Below are 6,601 nucleotides of genomic sequence, written 5' to 3'. Positions count from 1 at the left end.
AAAATAATACTTTCTCTTACCACCATTTTAAGTTGGACGCTATGGGATTGGGGAGAAAGTAACGTTTTTTTTAAAAAAAATATTGTTCTCCAACAGCTCATGGTGGTTCTGGGAAGGGAAAACTGGCCTTTCTTTCTTTTTTTTAACTTAGAATTTTCTCCAGCCTGAATGTAGCCATGGCTTCCACCAGTTTTGCCAGGTGCTGAGGAACATGGCAAAGCTCTCCTTCACCCCACTGCTTTGCCTGGGGGAGGGCCCTGCTGTAGCAGGGTGTTGTAAACTACTTTTTGTAACACACCTCTACTCTGGAGAAACAAAGGACATCCTTGAGCATTGTTTTAAAGCACAACCAAGACACAACTTTACTTCCAAAAGGTTCTTGGGACAAATGTGCTCTTTCCACAAACTCCTTAAGGCGAGGAGGAGGAGGACGTGGCGGGCGATGAGTGCCACCCTCCTTGTGGGCCCATATCTGCTGCCCCTTCCAGTCGGACTCCTTGGCCCTTATGGGGGTAAGCCCAGCCCTGATCCTTCCCTATGAAGCTTCCCATGCAGGAACTGTAGTTGCAATTCAAGAAATCCTGCCCAGTGCCAAAAACATCTTTCAATTCCCGACTTTTGCTGTTATGTCATATTTACACTGGGGATAAGTGGACACCGACACGTTGATCTACCCTAACCACATGGTAATTATTGTTTTGCAAACTTTATTTTTCTTTGTTTTTATAGTTTTGTAACCTAAATATTTGTATTTTTCAGATGGCTTCTTCAAGTAGACAAAAATGTGTAAACAAGCCTGATGCCTTTTGTTATGTATGTGGCTGCTACGTACTTTCTCATCAAAGACGCAATATAACAGCGTTTGTGAGGCGTGCCTATAAAAGCTATTTTGAAATTCCCCTGGGCGACCAAGGCAAGAAATGGGCTCCGCATATTGTTTGTCACAATTGTGAGGAAATGCTTAGAGACTGGACAAAAGGAAAATGGAAGAGTATGCCTTTTGGAGTTCCCATGGTTTGGCGAGAACCCAAGGAACACACAAGTGACTGCTATTTTTGTTTCTCTTCATCAGGTCTTTGCTGTTTTCTCCGCAGGTTAGGTCATCTCTCAATTCCATTCCCAGAAATCGAAACACTGAGACCTGTTCCACACACTTTCCCTCAATAATAAGTGGCTGGATATTCAATTTACATTTCCTAAAATCCACAATAATCTCTTTTGTTTTCTTTACGTTAAGGAGTAAGTTGTTTTTGTCAGTTTAAATTCAGCTCCTTTCCTCCAAGCTGATACGGCTCATCTTGGCTTGAGCCCAGCAGAGTATACCCAGAGTCCGCAACGAAAGGATGAAGCAGGTATGCTGCTACATTGCTATGCTTTATTTCTAAGCTATGCTGAGAGCATACAAATATACATCTTGTCTCTGTGAGAAGCAGAGAGCAACTCCGACAAAGAAACGACAGAACAAAGGAAACAGGAAACCAGGAAACGTCACATCCCATCTCCCTTTCCTGTGGGAATCCAACAGTAACTGGACTGTGGAATGAAAACATAGTCATGTGACTACCAGCAGCTGCTCAGTGAGGGAAACAGAAACCAACATCCTCCCCCTTTCTGTAAACATCACTGGGCAGTGTGTTAGTACAATATCAGTACAAACCCAATTTCTGTACATAGGTACAGTGTTGATCCCTTGGAACAACCTTGGACAATAAATCAGCAGGAATTTCATTACCTGGCATATAGGACACCATTACGAGTCCTTTCCGAACACATTCCCTAGCATGTTGCAGCTTCAAATGCAAGTTCTTCGTGCTTTGCTTACAACCTTCAGAATTCAGCAAAGCCAAACATGCTTTGTTGTCCTGATAAACCTGGATTGAACATTTGACAGGAATTCTCATGTCTTTGCACAACTGTAACAACCATTCACAATCCACAAGTGAATAAGACAGTGCATTCAGTTCAGCTTCACATGTACTTAAGCTAACTGTTGTTTGCTTCTTGCATGACCAATCAAATAGACCCTGATTGTACATGTAGCAAACTCCAGACGTATTACCTGGTTTGGTTTTATAGCTTGTCTACTAGACACCTTACCTTTCGCAGCCATTTTGACCTTGTTTGCTGCGCATGCCTTACACTTCATGTGGTACCTGCAGGGTTTAATAGTCATACCTTCAACCAAGGCAGGCATTTTGGAAACTGCCTCAAAGTGTAAATTGTCAGTATATGGAAACATCGCAGCTGCAAACAGCCAGATTGTTGACATCACATGATGCGCCTATCTGTGGGAAAGAAGAATTTCCCAGGAAGTTCACAGGCTGGAAAAGTCTCTGTGAAGAGTGTAATTTGAAACCTTCCGTGTGCACATGTACAGGAAGTTTGTCAGACTTGCTAGAAGAACTGAACTGAAAGGATGTGTTTTTCTCTAGTGCTGTAATGTCAGAAATAAAAGAATGTAAAAGACGTTTCTGACTAGTCTCCTTTTCCCTGCTAGGGAAGAAGCAGGAGGAGGGGGTTGTGCATTTTACCCACGCTTGGGAAAATGTCGCCTATCAAATTCTCCCTGGTCTGTCTGGATGTCAGCCAGAGGAGGTTACCGGTATGCAAGCTCCGAGGACAGTGAGAGGGGCCAGCCTCTGTGGAGACCAAATTTCCGGTGAAAATCATGAATACATCCTGCATGCAAAACCTTGTTAGTACCTGCAATACAAGTATCATACTGCACAACATCATCATAATACAAAACAAACAAACGATCAACATATTCAGCATGCAATACATAATCGTTTTTCTTTGTGATGATGCACTTCCTTTTCTTGAAGGAAACGTCAATGTCCTGTTCAGTCAGCTGCGAGACGCTCAGTAGGTTGTGTGCAGCATCTGGAACGTAGAGAACGTTGCGAATCGATACGTCCAAGCTGTTAAGAACAACAGTTCCGTAGCCTTGACTGGAGATCGTGTGGTCATCCGCCTGGTGAATCACACCTTCCTGCGGTGTAAAAGACACGAACAGTCGCTTGTCCCTGCAAATGTGCCTGGTAGCACCCGAAGCGACGATGAAGAAAGATCTAGACGTCTTCTGGAGCTTTGGAACCTTTGGAGTGAAGCGTGAGACCATTGCCTTATGCTGTGCTGTCCTGGACACCGGACCTTTGCCTTTGCCTTTTCCACACGTTGAGCTTTCGCTGCGCTGCTCTGCTGTCTTGGCCTTGGGATATTTGCATTCCCTTTTCATGTGGCCTAGACGTCCACACGAGTAGCATTTCACTGCCTTCAAAGCTTTGGCGCCATCTAGTGGTTCCACTGCATTCTGGGATGACGTCTGTGAAGACTCCCCCTTAGTGATGCAGCTAGCACTACGGCGATCAACTTCATTCAATACCACGGCAGTAACGTGTGCTACCGTGAGCTGAGCAGTTGGCAATACAGCAAGCTGACTGGCAATCGCTTCCCAACTTGAACCCAAAGAATGCAATATCATGAAGGAATACACAGCCTCTGGAAAGGTGATTCCTCTCTGTTACAGCTCATGTCTGAGATTCTGCATCTCCATCAAATGAGCACGCACATCTGCACCTTCAACAAGTGCCATATCATGCAACTTGGCATAGTGGAACAAAGAAGCACCAGCCTCTGTTCTCAAATGTGAGTCTTTCAAACTGTCCCACATTTCTCTGGCTGAGGCCTTATCACGTAGAAGACATAGCTCTTCCGGGGATACAATCAACGTAAGAGTTCCCCTTGCTTTTGAATCCTTAGCTCTCCATTCATCTGTTACCGGAGCTGGGGGGTTGTTTGTTATGACATTAAAAAGACCCTCCTTTCGTAGCAGAGCCTCTGCATACTGTGCCCACTCTGCGTAATTCCCTTTGGTGAGCTTTGGAATCCCAAAAGCATCTCAAAGGCCCTCCATTAGTCTGGCATTAGCCTTCTCTGAAATGTCTGTGTCTTTAAAGCAAGCTGCGTATGTTTACAGCTGCTTCCAAAAGCACTTTCACTTTCTCCCGTGCTTCTTGTTGCCACAGCCTGTTAGTGCTTTGGCTTAAAAGTTCAAAGGCTCAAAGTCCACCCCTTAAAGCCATTAATTGGGAACTGGCAGGCTTCCCGGGGCAAGAGCACATACCTCTCATCAATCTTCTTGACACGCAGAGCAGATAGCGTTCCTCCGCCGTCCGTCATGCCGACTCCGACTTCTGGGCCCGATAACCAAAAATGTTAGTTTATTCAGCTCCGGCCCTCGAGCTGATACAGCTCATCTTGCAGAGTAAAATCCCAGTGTCCGCAAACGAAAGGATGAAGCAGGTATGGTGCTACATTGCTAAACTTTATTTCTAAGCTATACCGAGAACACACAAATGTACATCTTGCCTCTGTGAGAGCAGAGAGCAACTCCCTCAAAGAAACGACAGAACAAAGAAACAGGAAACCAGTGAACGTCACATCCAGTCTCCCTTTCCCATGGGAACCCAGCAGTAACTGAACTGTGGAATGAAAACATAGTCCCATGACTTGCAGCTGCTGCTCAGTGAGGGAAACAGAAACTAACAGTACTTCCCCCTCTTCCGATAGCTCTGAATATCCCCCTGAAGAGATAAAAGGCCCACGGTACTGTCAAAATTTCCAATGTATTTGTAGGAACATCACCTGTCTTAGGGAAAAAAGGAGAGGAAGAAATGTCTCAATGCAAGCCCTTTTATCTGGAATTGCTATTCTTAACTCCATCATTCATTACCCAGTGTTGTTGCACTGTATTCCTGTGTTTCTCCATGCCCGAATTGTGGCATTTTATTTTTCATTTTGGCAACAAAACCCAACTGCCATGTCATCCTGCCCAGTGTGGACTGGTAAAGTGTGGTTGGGGTCTTCTGGGGCTTCTGTACCTTGAACTAATGATTTCTTGTTTGCATGTTCTACCCCAGCTGCTGCTCCCTGTTTGTATGGGATAATTATCACGGAAGATTATTGTACTTCGAGGAGATAGTGATCTGGCATGGTCAGCTCTTCCGTCTCTGGTTATCCCTTCCTGACTCTGGTTACTGTGTTTTATTGCTTTCAATAACCTTTGTGAAAAGGCCCTTGATGTGTTGATGAAACTGGTCAGCAAAGCCTTTGATGTAGAGTAGCTCTGGTTGAGCCTGTGTTAGTCCAACAGGACACAGGTCTATAAAATATCTAGTATCCAGGATAATATGTCTCCAACTGCTAGTGTCTCCAGCACTCCAAACTTGAATATCATGTTCCAATCTCATTTGTCAGGGTCTGTTCCATACATGCCGGGTGGAGAGTGAAGTGTCAATTACTGTTTTCCTTTGTGAGCTGTTGAGGGGCGGGGTGTGTGAGTGTGGCGATAATTAAAAGAAACACATTAAAGCAGCTCTGTGTGCATGGAGAACAGAAACCAAGTATTTAAGGGGCACTTCATCAAATAATCCCCCTAGTTGTGCCAAATGAGAAGAACTGGGGCAGCTGCAAGGATAAAACTACCTTCTCCTTTTTTTCTCCCCCCCCCCCCCCGAGCCCAGACACACTCCATGTTCCTAAGAGGCACAGATAGGTAAAAAGCAAAGCCAAATAATACACATTCCTTGGGTGAAAAAAAGGGTGTGCACTTAAAAAGAAAAAGAAAAAAAAGGGACCAAAATAATGACAGCATTTGTTTTAAAAGCTCCCCTGCCTATAATTGGGGGGGGGGGGGGGTGTCCTAGCCAATTTTCATTCTTTGATTAGAAAGAAAGAGGGGAAAGTGACTCCCTGGTTTGTCATCACAATGAAAAGGCCCCCCTTTGGGGAGTCCTGAGGATTAAGACATTTTCCAGAAGATCAGTGAGGCAGTCAAGATGCCTGCAGCAAATACAGCAATGGTCTGCCAAGTGGGGGTGCCAAAGTAGGACAGGAGACCTTCCCATACTCCCTGGGCTTGAATCCAGGACAGGACATGATTCTGGATATATTCCATGCTCTGGCTGATGATCGTCCTTATGAGCTCTAGTAATTTAGTGCAAATTGCCTTGAGGACTAGCTTGCAAGCGAAGTAAAAAAGAGCCACCACACAGCCCCAGTTGACAGTATCATCCGAGAACATCTCTGCAGCCACTGGGGGGGAAACTTCCTTTGGAGGATACATCTGAACTTGCTCTATCATTCTCTGCAGCTCCATGTTCCTATCCATGTTGGTCTCCAATTTGGCACAGGCAATGGCTCAGCTGCTTGGTTTTCGGGTCACAAGCCTGGGACTCTGAGACCCTGAGCTCTGTCATTGCTGCGTCAATACGTTCCGAGTCTCCACAGCACTGCACTTGGTCCCTGATAAAACCCTTGAGAAGAACAGTTCCCGTCTGAAGAATCTGATCTGATCTGATCTGCGGCCCTGGGCAGGTTCACCCCATTTCCGTGGTGGGGCCTCCAGTGGCTGCTGCTTCTCTTTCCCAGGGTCCACCACCGCCATCTCTTCTCCTCCTCCTCCTCCATTGCCACCACGGAGCAGCCTGCACGCCTCACAGCTGGGCAATGTTCCTCCGGCCTCATGAGGAGCCTCTTCAATAGGGCTGGGGAGTGTGGGCCCCTGGTCTATGTGAAAGGCTTGCCAACATATTCAAAG

General features: G+C 45.7%; 1 pseudogene; it reads right to left on the bottom strand.

Moving 5' to 3' along the window:
• Positions 1-5,803: 5,803 nt before the first annotated feature.
• LOC144326383 (apoptosis regulator BAX pseudogene) lies at positions 5,804-6,275 on the bottom strand (annotated as a pseudogene).
• Between the last annotated feature and the right edge of the window lie 326 nt (positions 6,276-6,601).

This window comes from Podarcis muralis, chromosome W, assembly GCF_964188315.1.
Source record: "Podarcis muralis chromosome W, rPodMur119.hap1.1, whole genome shotgun sequence".
NCBI classification, from domain to species: Eukaryota; Metazoa; Chordata; class Lepidosauria; order Squamata; family Lacertidae; genus Podarcis; species Podarcis muralis.
This window is presented reverse-complemented; position numbering and strand designations above follow the sequence as displayed.